The following is a 13,852-nucleotide window of genomic DNA, read 5'->3' on the forward strand; positions in this document are numbered from 1 at the left end:
GGCGACATTTTGGACAATTTCATGCTCCCAACTTTGTGGGAAGAGTTTGGGGACGGCCCCTTCCTGTTCCAACATGACTGCCCACCAGTGCACAAAGCAAGGTCCATAAAGACATGGAGGAGCCAGTTTGGGGTGGAGGAACTTGACTGGAGTAACATGTAGTCATGGCCATCCTTTCTATTACATGTCACATATCATGCAGTCATGTCCCTCCTCTCCCATTATCGGTTATGTAATGCCCCTCCCCCTCTCTCTAATCTCTCCGCTTTGTTTTCCCTCTGCACGTGTTCCAGGTCCGCTTCAATCTCTCCCTCCTAACAAGCCCCGCCCCTTTCTCCTGACAGGTCCCACCCAGCTCCCCAGTGGCCACGCCCCCCGCCTAGGCTGAGCGCTGCAGCCGGTGATTTTCCAGCCACAGAGATCTGCGGCCGCTTCATAGAGAGAGGAGAGGAGAGCGCTGAGCGGAGGACGGGCTGCAGGTAGGTGACCCTTCTCTTCTGTATACGAGGACCGCTATTACATGTCACAGGTCTGCCTGCAGGATGCTTCTCAGCTGTGGACGTGCCAGAGATGTCATCCAGAGCTGTGGAACTACAAGTCCCAGTGTGTCGTGACAGGAGTGCCAGAGATGTCATCCAGAGCTGTGGAACTACAAGTCCCAGTGTGTCGTGACAGGAGTGCCAGAGATGTCATCCAGAGCTGTGGAACTACAAGTCCCAGTGTGTCGTGACAGGAGTGCCAGAGATGTCACCCAGAGCTGTGGAACTACAAGTCCCAGTGTGTCGTGACAGGAGTGCCAGAGATGTCACCCAGAGCTGTGGAACTAAAAGTCCCAGTGTGTCGTGACAGGAGTGCCAGAGATGTCACCCAGAGCTGTGGAACTACAAGTCCCAGTGTGTCATGACAGGAGTGCCAGAGATGTCACCCAGAGCTGTGGAACTACAAGTCCCAGTGTGTCATGACAGGAGTGCCAGAGATGTCACCCAGAGCTGTGGAACTACAAGTCCCAGTGTGTCGTGACAGGAGTGCCAGAGATGTCACCCAGAGCTGTGGAACTACAAGTCCCAGTGTGTCATGACAGGAGTGCCAGGGTTGTCACCCAGAGCTGTGGCACTACAAGTCCCAGTGTGTCGTGACAGGAGTGCCAGAGATGTCATCCAGAGCTGTGGCACTACAAGTCCCAGTGTGTCATGACAGGAGTGCCAGAGATGTCACCCAGAGCTGTGGAACTACAAGTCCCAGTGTGTCATGACAGGAGTGCCAGGGTTGTCACCCAGAGCTGTGGAACTACAAGTCCCAGTGTGTCGTGACAGGAGTGCCAGAGATGTCATCCAGAGCTGTGGAACTACAAGTCCCAGTGTGTCATGACAGGAGTGCCAGGGTTGTCACCCAGAGCTGTGGAACTACAAGTCCCAGTGTGTCATGACAGGAGTGCCAGAGATGTCATCCAGAGCTGTGGAACTACAAGTCCCAGTGTGTCATGACAGGAGTGCCAGAGATGTCATCCAGAGCTGTGGAACTACAAGTCCCAGTGTGTCATGACAGGAGTGCCAGAGATGTCATCCAGAACTGTGGCACTAGACGTCCCAGTGTGTCATGACAGGAGTGCCAGAGATGTCACCCAGAGCTGTGGAACTACAAGTCCCAGTGTGTCATGACAGGAGTGCCAGGGTTGTCACCCAGAGCTGTGGAACTACAAGTCCCAGTGTGTCATGACAGGAGTGCCAGGGTTATCACCCAGAGCTGTGGAACTACAAGTCCCAGTGTGTCATGACCGGAGTGCCAGAGATGTCATCCAGAGCTGTGGAACTAGACGTCCCAGTGTGTCATGACAGGAGTGCCAGAGATGTCACCCAGAGCTGTGGAACTACAAGTCCCAGTGTGTCATGACAGGAGTGCCAAGGTTGTCACCCAGAGCTGTGGCACTACACGTCCAAGTGTGTCGTGACAGGAGTGCCAGAGATGTCATCCAGAGCTGTGGAACTACAAGCCCCAGTGTGTCATGACAGGAGTGCCAGGGTTATCACCCAGAGCTGTGGAACTACAAGTCCCAGTGTGTCATGACAGGAGTGCCAAGGTTGTCACCCAGAGCTGTGGAACTACAAGTCCCAGTGTGTCATGACAGGAGTGCCAGGGTTATCACCCAGAGCTGTGGAACTACAAGTCCCAGTGTGTCATGACAGGAGTGCCAGAGTTGTCACCCACAGCTAAGGAAATACAAGTCCCAGCTTGTCCTACCAGCTTCTGAGTATTGTAGGAGTGTCAGAGTAGTCAAACAGTGTTGTGGAAATTCAGGTCTTAGTCTGTCATGCCAGGGATGCCATAGCTGGCATCCAGTGCTGTGGAACTACGAGTCCCAGAAAGTCATGCCAATCTCTGGCTGTCGCAGGAGTTCCAGAGTTGTTACCCATGGCTGTGGAACTACAAGTCCCAGCGTGTCATGACAGGAGTGCCAAAGTTGTCATCCAAAGCTGTGGAACTACAAGTCCCAGTTTGTCCTACCAGCTTCTGAGTGTTAGAGTTGTCGTCCAGTGATGCAGAACTTCAAGTGTCATGATAGGAGTGCCAGAGGTGTCACCCAGCGCTGTGGAACTACAAATCCCAGTGTGGCATGCCAGCTTCTAAGCTTTTCATGAGTACCAGAGTTGTCTCCCAGCGCCGTGGAACTACATGCCCCAGCTTGACATGATAGGAGTGCCACGGCAGGCATTCAGAGCTGTGGAACTACAAGTCCGTGTGTCATGCCAAATTCTGAACATTGCAGGAGTGCCGGAGGTGTCATTTAGTGATGTGGAACTACAAGTCCCAGTGTGTCATATCAGCTTCTGAGCATTGTGGGAGTGCCAGAGTCAGGGGCGGACTGACCATTCGGACACTGGGGCACTGCCCGAGGGCCCAGGGTCAGTAGCGGGCCCCATCAGATGCCCCAGGTGCCTGTGTGTTTTTTTTTTTTTTGGCTTTTTTGTGAGTGGTTTGAGTGTGGGCAAGGACACGGGCCCCATGATCCCCCTATTGTCTGGGGGGGCCCCATGAGTTGTCAGTCCACCCCTGGCCAGAGTTACATGTCTCAGCTTATGATAAGAGTGCAAAAGCTGGCATTCAGTGCTGAAGAACTACAAGTCCCAGAGCAGTATGTTAGTGCCAGAGTTATCCAGTGCTGAAGAACTACAAGTCCCAGTGTGTCATGCCAGATTCTGAACATTGCAGGAGTACCGGAGGTGTCAAGTTCTGCTGAACCACAACTCCCAGCATTGCCAGTAGATTTCTGCATCTGTTGGGGAGGGCAGCTGGAACACAATATTAGATCAGGAGAAGAAAAGTGAAACTTCCTTTGTTTTCCTGAGAAGTGAGTTTGATTCTTCAGATTCTGAATTATTTTCTTTTGGTACGAGAATTTCTTTCATCATTGATAATACAGTCTACAGGTGTACCCAGGATGCACAATGCTGCACGGATCAGGGGCGGACTGACAACTCATGGGGCCCCCGGGCAATAGAGGATCATGGGGCCCCTGTGTCCTTGCCCAAACTCAAAAAAGCCTATGAAAAAGGTACCAGGGGCACCTCATGGGGCCCCCTACTGACCCCGGGCCCTCGGGCAGTGCCCGAGTTTCCAAATGGTCAGTCCGCCCCTGGCACTGACTGAACGTTTCCCTACTTCAGATGGTGGGTGCTATTCTGAAACGACAATGTAAAGATCCGTTGTTACACCCTCCCCAATACAGGGTCACCCAGAGCTGTAGAACTACATGACCCAGCATGCCTAGCCAGGTTCCCATCTAGCAAAACATTGCATGTCAGATTTCTACCCTCACTGGACCTAATGCTCCTCATCACCTGGGGAACTACAAGTCCCAGCATGCCGTTTACACCTTGGACTGGGTGTGCTGTGATTTGTAGTCCCACAGCCCCCCCCCCCCCTTCTCTGCTGTCAGGCAGGCCAGCTTTTGAAAAGATTCAATTTTCCCGAGACGCGTATCGGGATCTCTTTATGCAAAACTGTCTTGTAGAGTATTTGGTTATCCTGTTCCTGCCGTTTGCACTTTGTACATTCGCGGATCTGCTCTGGGCTGTCATTAACCCGTGCGCTAAAGATGGTTCATATCTCTCTCCGCAACAGTCTGCGGAGGACCGTTCTCCCAGGTGTGGCTGATGTCTCCCGTCTTTCCGGTCATCAAATGCAGCCATGTCCCCTGATGTCTATAAATATTTAAAAAAGAAAAAAAAAAAAAAAAAAACACAATTTTTTTTTTAATGGAAAATAAGTAAATACAAAATTATATGTATTATTTATAGATCCCTGACCATGTGGGATCTCCTGCATGATGGGGGTTGGGGAAAGACCTGGCAACCTCCCCTGTAAAATAATTGCTAAGAGAATTCATGGAAAAAGTCACGAGTGACGGTCCACGCAATCCCCAAGGGTCGGATATGACTGAATGGATAGAATATATATATATATAATTTGTTTTTGTTTTTTTTTCAGGTACTTGTATAGTACCATCAATTTATGCAGCACTTTACATATATATTGTACATTCACATCAGTCCCTAACCCGCAAGGGGCGTACAATCTAAGGTCCCTGACCCTCAAGGGGCGTACAATCTAAGGTCTCTAACCCTCAAGGGGCGTACAATCTAAGGTCCCTAACCCGCAAGGGGCGTACAATCTAAGGTCCCTAACCCTCAAGGGGCGTACAATCTAAGGTCCCTGACCCTCAAGGGGCGTACAATCTAAGGTCTCTAACCCTCAAGGGGCGTACAATCTAAGGTCCCTAACCCTCAAGGGGCGTACAATCTAAGGTCCCTAACCCGCAAGGGGCGTACAATCTAAGGTCCCTGACCCTCAAGGGGCGTACAATCTAAGGTCCCTGACCCTGAAGGGGCGTACAATCTAAGGTCCCTGACCCTGAAGGGGCGTACAATCTAAGGTCCCTAACCCTCAAGGGGCGTACAGTCTAAGGTCCCTAACCCTCAAGGGGCGTACAGTCTAAGGTCCCTAACCCGCAAGGGGCGTACAATCTAAGGTCCCTAACCCTGAAGGGGCGTACAATCTAAGGTCCCTAACCCTCAAGGGGCGTACAATCTAAGGTCCCTGACCCTCAAGGGGCGTACAATCTAAGGTCCCTGACCCTCAAGGGGCGTACAATCTAAGGTCCCTGACCCTCAAGGGGCGTACAATCTAAGGTCCCTAACCCTCAAGGGGCGTACAATCTAAGGTCCCTAACCCTCAAGGGGCGTACAATCTAAGGTCCCTAACCCTCAAGGGGCGTACAATCTAAGGTCCCTAACCCTCAAGGGGCGTACAGTCTAAGGTCCCTAACCCTCAAGGGGCGTACAATCTAAGGTCCCTAACCCTCAAGGGGCGTACAGTCTAAGGTCCCTAACCCTCAAGGGGCGTACAGTCTAAGGTCCCTAACCCTCAAGTGGCGTACAGTCTAAGGTCCCTAACCCTCAAGGGGCGTACAATCTAAGGTCCCTAACTCCCATTCATACATACACATACTAGGGATGATTTAGACAGGAGCCAATTCACCTACCAGCATGTCTTTGGAGTGTGGGAGGAAACCTGAGTACCCGGAGGAAACCCACGCAGGCACAGGGAGAACATGCAAACTCCAGGCAGGTGGTGCCATTAGTTGAGATTCCAACCAACGATCTTAGTACTGCCAGGCAGAAGTGCTAACCATTTAGCCACTGTGCCGCATATATATATGAGAGAGAGAGATTATTTCAGGAACTTATATAGCGCCATCAATTTTTACATCGGTTTTCCGGAGGAAACCGGAGTACCTGGAGAAAACCCACACAGGCAGAGGGAGAACATGCAAACTCCAGGCAGGTGGTGCCGTTGGTTGAGATTTGAGTGCTAACCATTTACCCACCGTACTGCATAGATAGATAGATAGATAACAGATAATAGATAGATAGATAGATAATAGATAGATAATAGATAGATAGATAGATAGATAATAGATAGATAATAGATAGATAATAGATAGATAGATAGATAATAGATAGATAATAGATAGATAATAGATAGATAATAGATAGATAATAGATAGATGATAGATAGATAGATAGATAGATAGATAGATAGATAATAGATAGATAGATAGATAACAGATAATAGATAGATAGATAGATAGATAATAGATAGATAATAGATAGATAGATATAGATTTTTGTTATAAATATATATAATTTTTTTCTTTTAATATAATGTTTCAAATAAAGTATTTGTACATAGTTGGTTTGGAGACACCTGTGCTGTGCTTGTCTCAGGATGGGGTCACTGTCGTGCTGCATTTGGTGCAAGTGAAAAAAAAGTATTTTTGCTAATGCAGTGCATTGACTGCACATCAGGGTCCCCATCAGAGCCTCGCTTACATCAGGGTCCCCATCAGAGCCCTTGCCTACATCGGAGTCCCCATTGGAGCTTCCCCTTACATCAGGGTCCCAGTCAGAGCCCCCTTTACATAGGGTCCCTGTTGTAGCCCCTATCCCTTACATCAGGATCCCTGTCGGAGTCCCCCCTTAAGGGTCCTAGTCAGAGCCCCCCTTACATCAGACACCCAATTACATGAAAGTCCTGCCTTACATCAGGGTCCCCATCAGAGCCTCGCTTACATCAGGGTCCCCATCAGAGCCCTTGCCTACATCAGGGTCCCCATTGGAGCTTCCCCTTACATCAGGGTCCCAGTCAGAGCGCCCTTTACATAGGGTCCCTGTTGTAGCCCCTATCCCTTACATCAGGATCCCTGTCTGAGTCCCCCCTTAAGGGTCCTAGTCAGAGCCCCCCTTACATCAGACACCCAATTACATGAAAGTCCTGCCTTACATCAGGGTCCCCATCAGAGCCTCGCTTACATCAGGGTCCCCATCAGAGCCCTTGCCTACATCAGGGTCCCCATTGGAGCTTCCCCTTACATCAGGGTCCCAGTCAGAGCGCCCTTTACATAGGGTCCCTGTTGTAGCCCCTATCCCTTACATCAGGATCCCTGTCGGAGTCCCCCCTTAAGGGTCCTAGTCAGAGCCCCCCTTACATCAGACACCCAATTACATGAAAGTCCTGCCTTACATCAGGGTCCCCATCAGAGCCTCGCTTACATCAGGGTCCCCATCAGAGCCCTTGCCTACATCAGGGTCCCCATTGGAGCTTCCCCTTACATCAGGGTCCCAGTCAGAGCCCCCTTTAGATAGGGTCCCTGTTGTAGCCCCTATCCCTTACATCAGGATCCCTGTCGGAGTCCCCCCTTAAGGGTCCTAGTCAGAGCCCCCCTTACATCAGACACCCATTTACATGAAAGTCCTGCCTTACATCAGGGTCCCCACCAGAGTCCCCCTTTACATTAGAAGTGGAGACCATAGGCAGCTTCTGCTGACCTCGATCCTCAATCGGTGCTCCTAGAGAATACAGCCCTGACCCTAGCTGCGGGTTTGATCAAATCTTGATGTTCGGAGACCCCGGATTCAGAGCACAAGTTTCTTAAGGGTGCATCTCCTATTTCCAAGTGTAATTATGATTGGTAGGAGACCTTAAGTGACCTGTAGTGCCAAGGGAACCCTTTAGTTGACTTACCTGAGTGTCTCCATTCATCTAGAAATAACAGATTATCCAAATTCTAAAGCTGATGGTGGTTAAAAAACATGACCAATAATTGATCAGGACATGCAAGCAACAGGTTGAATCAACACCAGAATATCTCCAACACACGTAGATTGGGTCTTTTTTTAGATGAAATGCTATAGGAAAATGAGTTTCCCCCCCTTAGCCCTGATGAAGGGGGATTGTTGGCCCCCGAAATGTGCTGGATGCCTTTTGCCAGATCGTTATTACCATTCAACCATTATGGACTCTTGAGACAACCATCTGAAGATCTTTTTGTCTATTTTTTTTTTTTTTTCGTTTGGATTTCTCAATCTTGAAGGTCTTCGTCTCTTGAGGGGCTTCATGGTGGTGCTGTTGAGTTTAGGTCATCAAGTCCAAGTAATTGACTGGCAAAAGATCGGAATCCAGTGTCTCACGTCTGCTTTTTTTTTTTTTTTTCTTGGACTTTTGGAAAGTCCTTTGACACTTTTATCTCAACTCCGGGAAGCCTGGATACCAATACTTCCATGCTTTCCGAAGGGTGTATGATCTGGTAGGATGGATAACATTCAGAGGCAGTATTCAATATGAAGCTGGGATCAAGAATATGGGGACATGACCTAGCAAGAGGTATGTTGGAAAGTATTTTACCGAAACCGTAATGGATGCCGGGAACGGATCAGGGGTGGTGGGTCAGCCAACAGTAAGTGGAATGAAACCTGCTCAAGATATTACAGAAGTCTATCCTCCGACAAAACCGTCTCAATGGACCACATGGTCTTTTTTTTATTTTGCCACCCGTTTTCTATCTGCCAAGAGATGCCATTGAATGGGTCAAAATGAATGGGCTATTTTAGGGGCCCTTTCACATTGGTGCGCTTAGAAACGTGGTATGTGTTTCACAAATGCACACGTTGCATTTTTAAAGCATTTTCATAGAGTTTTTGGTGGGTTTTCTGGATTCCTGTCTCCCAGCATGCACCTGTGAAACCTGTGACTCAAAAAACGCACCAAAAACACGTTTTTGATGGATTTTCTATTAATTTCAGTGGAGAGTTGTGTTTTTGGTGCCCTTCCTGCCCCTTTAAATGGATGTAAATGCTAAGAGGTAGAGGCGGGCATTCCAATCACGCGACTGCTGTGATTGGCTGTCACAGCGTTCATATGATGGGAAAGCACCAGATCACAAGCATGCATTGGGAGCTTTCCATTACATGCTAGTTGCTGTGCTGGGAGCACACAGTGAGCGCGATTTCAGCACAGTGCCTTTACAATTGGACTCATATATGCGGCCGCTCGGTGTTAAAGCACGCCCACCGAGAGGCTGCACAGGTGTGTCATGTGGGCAGGAAGAGGTTAAACATGCAGCAAAAATGCAGCGCGCAAGACTTCTTAAAAATGTACCACACCTGCAGCGCATTGGTGTGAAGAGTTCCCAAGGATTTAAAAGGATACATTTTTTTTCATGAGTTTTTTTGTTCTACTTTTTTAAACACCAAAAGCGCATCAAAAACTGATCAGTGTGAATGGGGCCCTTACGTGGCGTGCAGCAATATGTACATTAATATGCACATTTTTGTGCGAATGGGTCCAAGATCTTGAGTTCCATATTTGTCACCTGGAAGTGTTCTTATAATGCACCATACAGACGCCTGATGCATTTTCTCTGGTGCAATTCATTGGTCTCTGACGCAGGGCTGGAGCTAGCCAGTCTGATGTGGGAGTGCAGTAAAAAATGTCAGGGGAGGGCAGAGATTGGGGGGTCAGCAGGGCAGTGTATAGGGGTCAGCAGGGCAGTGTATAGGGGTCAGCAGGGCAGTGTATAGGGGTCAGCAGGGCAGTGTACAGGGGTCAGCAGGGCAGTGTACAGGGGCAGCAGAGCTGAGGATAGGAAATAGCAGAGCGTAGGACAGGGGTCAGCAGGGCAGTGTACAGGGGTCAGCAGGGCAGTGTACAGGGGTCAGCAGGGCAGTGTACAGGGGTCAGCAGGGCAGTGTACAGGGGTCAGCAGGGCAGCGTACAGGGGTCAGCAGGGCAGCGTACAGGGGTCAGCAGGGCAGCGTACAGGGGTCAGCAGGGCAGCGTACAGGGGTCAGCAGAGCTGAGGATAGGAAATAGCAGAGCGTAGGACAGGGGTCAGCAGGGCAGGGTACAGGGGTCAGCAGGGCAGGGTACAGGGGTCAGCAGGGCAGCGTACAGGGGTCAGCAGGGCAGCGTACAGGGGTCAGCAGGGCAGCGTACAGGGGTCAGCAGGGCAGCGTACAGGGGTCAGCAGGGCAGCGTACAGGGGTCAGCAGAGCTGAGGATAGGAAATAGCAGAGCGTAGGACAGGGGTCAGCAGGGCAGTGTACAGGGGTCAGCAGGGCAGCGTACAGGGGTCAGCAGGGCTGAGGATAGGAAATAGCAGAGCGTAGGACAGAGGTCAGCAGGGCAGAGGACAGGGGGTCACTGCTGGCAGGGTAGGGGACAGGGGGTCACGGCCGGCTGGGCGGAGGACAGGGGGTCACGGCCGCCTGGGCGGAGGACAGGGGGTCACGGCCGGCTGGGCGGAGGACAGGGGGTCACGGCCGGCTGGGCGGAGGACAGGGGGTCACGGCCGGCTGGGCGGAGGACAGGGGGTCACTGCCAGCAGGGCATTCAGCAGAGCTCCTTTTCCCCACACAGATATCTTTTGGCTTTGGTGGGCACAACTAAAGTCTGGAGGGGCATAGCCCCACCCCAGCACCCCCCTAGATCCGTCCATGCACTGATGACCTCTTCCTATTTAATGACTGTGGTCGGCTGATCCTTCTTTGTTGGCTCTTCTAGTTGTAACCTCAAAGGAATGGCTGAACAAAGGTTAATTAACGCACGGTGACAGTAGCGTGCCACCCCGGGCTCCAGCAGGGCAGCTTGCCAGCTTTAGACATTCCCGCTCATCATCTGAGTGTTCCAGGAAATTTTCTATAACAGTGGTTTGTATTTCCACACTGGGGCCATGATTAGGTCATTTGTTCATATTAACCACATGTTTCATGTAGCGTTTGCGTGCCGGCACTATGCCATGATATGAAGACCGGCATCAAATGAAAGGTTGTCGATCGCCAGCATTTTTTTTATTTTGAGTAGAGAAGGTTACAGCGACTGTTTGTTTATTTGTTTGTTTTTTTGTTCTCTTTTTCCTGTTTGGGACATTTCCCAGATTATTTCTGGTAAATGTCCCCAACTGGACATTTCCCAGAAGAGGAAGTAAGAAGTTGTTCCTGTGAAATGAAGGGAAATCCCCTCTTAAAGTGGAACTAAATGGAGAACCTTAAACTGATGTCACTATTTAACCCCTTCAGTACCGGACACTTTCACCCCCTTCCTGCCCAGGCTGATTTTCGGCTTTCAGCGCTGTCACACTTTGGATGACAATTGCGCGGTCATACAACACAAACAGTTTTTTAATAATTGTTTCACACAAATAGAACTTTGCTTTGGTGGTATCTAATCACCACTGGGGTTTTTTTTTAAATTTTTTGCTAAACAAAAAAACCTGAAAAGTTTCAATTTCATTTCTGTTATAAAATTTTGCAAATAAAGAATTGTTCTTTATAAACGTAGAACAATCTGTATTCTTCTACATTTCATTGGTGAAAATAACCCAAATTTGTGTTTTAGGAAAGGTATAGAGCAGGGGCGGACTGACAACTCATGGGGCCACTGGGCAATAGGGGCCCCTGTGTCCTTGCCCAAACTCAAAAAAGCCTATGAAAAAGTTACCAGGGGCCTCTCATGGGGCCCCCTACTGACCCTGGGCCCTCGGGCAGTGCCCAAGTTTCCAAATGGTCAGTCTGCCCCTGGTATAGAGTCCACAAACTATGGTATATATCTGAAAATCGATCAATCCTGATGTACAGCCTATGATCAGGCTTTTTTTTTTTTATTTTTTAATAACACATGGTTGCGTATAGCAGTGAATTTCAATGCTATAAGAAAGCATTGTACTGATTGAAATTAGATTCGTTCAGTTTGTTTTGATTGGACAACAATAATCACATGGTACAGATGGTCTGTGATTGGCCCTGTCTGTACCATGTGATCACTGTGACCAATCACAACTATCAACATAATTGTAACAATGAATGGCAAGCCATTCATTGTTTACGATTGTCATATGATCTGCTGTTATTAGTCACAGTGATCACATGGTACCGGCAGCGGGCCCGTACACTGATCAGTCATCGTCTGTGTCCGGTGGACAAAGCTGGTGATAGCAGTGTGACAGTCTGAGCAAGCGGTAGTCTGGCAACAGGGTGTGCTAATGCGTTTCGGGAGACGTACTCCCTCCCTCAGAGCTCTGAAGAAGGGAGTACATCTCCCGAAACGCGTTAGGACACCCTGTTGCCAGACTACCGCTTGCACGGACTGTCACGTTGGTTCCTAGCTTGTTTTTTCTTGGTTTACGAGTATATACTTTTGTCATTTTTAAATAAATTCCTTTTTGCCGTGGTAATGCACGAGGAGAGTGCGCCCCTTCTTTGCTTTCTTCCAGTATCATCCGGATTCCCCGATCTTTAGAGGGCTGCACCTCAGCGAGTGACTGCTACTGTGGTCCTGGGATGCTCAGACTTGAGCGCTTGTGTTGCTTTTTTTTTTTTTTTTTTTTTTTTTCCCCTTGACAGCTGGTGATAGATTGGCTCCGTTCCGGGAAGACATCATATGACGTCCACCCGGAACAATGACCGTCCCGCCTGGCCTATAGAAATTTGATTGGTTAATTCATTTTTAATGTTCAAAGAACACTCCCCAATCCCGATCCATGCTTTATTTTGCTGAGGAATCACTTTGAACCCCCCCCCCCTTACCATTTCTTGTTGTCTTGCGTAAGGGCAGATGATTCATGTAGCATTTACTTCCTAGAATCCACCTGCCCTTAGCTCAGGTATGTATGCAGGAGGGTGTCCTTAGCTGAGAAAGCCCCTCCTTCAGATTAAATAAAACGAAATGCCCATGAAAATTTCTGGGATGTATGACATCATTTTGGCCTAGGCCAGAAACCAGGAAGCAACTGAAAGAGAGTTTAAAACAAACTTTCCTAACAATTTACTAATGCTAGCAGCATAAGGATTCAAAGTAGTTCATGTTGATTGAAAGAATTTAGATCCCCACAGGGTCCCTACTTCCTGTTACGATGACCACTGTAGAATCTTCAGTTTCCCATCACTTTCTGTCCCGGGGACAATGGCCATCAGGTACATTTCCCTTTCAGGGATAAAGAAAATCTAGATTGTCTCCAAAACCAACTCATTCCAGGAGGCTTAACTCTGCTCCCTTCATTGGGGCCTAAAAATGAGACATTGGGGGAGATTGACTGACACGGGAACATTCAGAATCTGGTGCAGCCGTGCATGACAGCCAATCGGCTTCTAACTTCAGCTTGTTCAATGAAGCTTCGACAATAAAACCTGGAAGCTGATTGGTTTCTATGCAGAGCTGCACCAGATTTTGTACCCAGGGCCGTGGATAAGGGGGTACCACCAGTCCTCCTGTACGGGGCCCAGCCCAGCAGGGGGGACCAGGCAGCTGGGTGATGGAATGTGGGAAGGGAGGGTGATCGGCTCTGCGGGGGGTAGCAGGGGGAAATATGTTTCCCCCTGCTGCTCAGGCCCCCATGTGTGCCCCCACGGTGCTGCCAGCTTACCCACCGGCAGCTGCAAGGACTCAATAGGATCCTTCAGGATGGAGAGTGGGGGAAAGGTCTGGTAAATGTCGCATTTACCAGCCCCTTTCTTTTCTGAATGAACACGAGTGATCGGTGCGGATCACTCACTGTGTTCATTCATAACTGAAGCATAGACAACTGTTTTGTTTTTTTTTGGTGGGGGGGGGGCTCTCAGGTTGGCTATATGGGGCCCCCTGGTTTCTAATAGCAGCCCTGTTTGCGCCCTCCAGGTTTAGTTGATCCAGGGAATATCCGATTGCCTCTCGGGGGATCAGGAAGGATTTTTTTTCCCACTGGAGCAAATTGGATCGTGCTTTGCTGGGTTTTTTGCCTTCCTCTGGATCAACTGTGGGTGTAGGATTATAACTTTTTTTTTCTATGGTTGAACTGGATGGACTTTTGTCTTTTTTCAGCCAGACTAACTATGTAACTAGTAAATAAACCCATTATACAATATATACAGACTAAGGGCCAGTTCACACTACATGCATTTCAGTTGCTTTTTTTTGTGCATCCAAAATGCACAGAAAGTAGGTTCTATGGTTGCCAATGTCATAGTTCACATCAGTGCTTGCA

General features: G+C 49.0%; 1 protein-coding gene across 1 annotated transcript in view; it reads left to right on the forward strand.

Annotated features, from left to right (window-relative positions):
• The first annotated feature begins 369 nt into the window (after window positions 1–369).
• SLC6A6 (solute carrier family 6 member 6) overlaps window positions 370–13,852 on the forward strand; it is a 115,561-nt gene continuing 102,078 nt past the window's right edge. Inside the window, exon 1 of the mRNA XM_089663381.1 lies at window positions 370–479. The gene's annotated coding sequence lies outside the window, so the exon portion shown is untranslated. The remainder of the gene's footprint in view (window positions 480–13,852) is intronic.

This window comes from Staurois parvus, unplaced genomic scaffold (genome assembly GCF_062004578.1).
Source record: "Staurois parvus isolate SC_StPar_1 unplaced genomic scaffold, SC_StPar_1.0 ptg001675l, whole genome shotgun sequence".
In the NCBI taxonomy this organism is placed as follows: Eukaryota; Metazoa; Chordata; class Amphibia; order Anura; family Ranidae; genus Staurois; species Staurois parvus.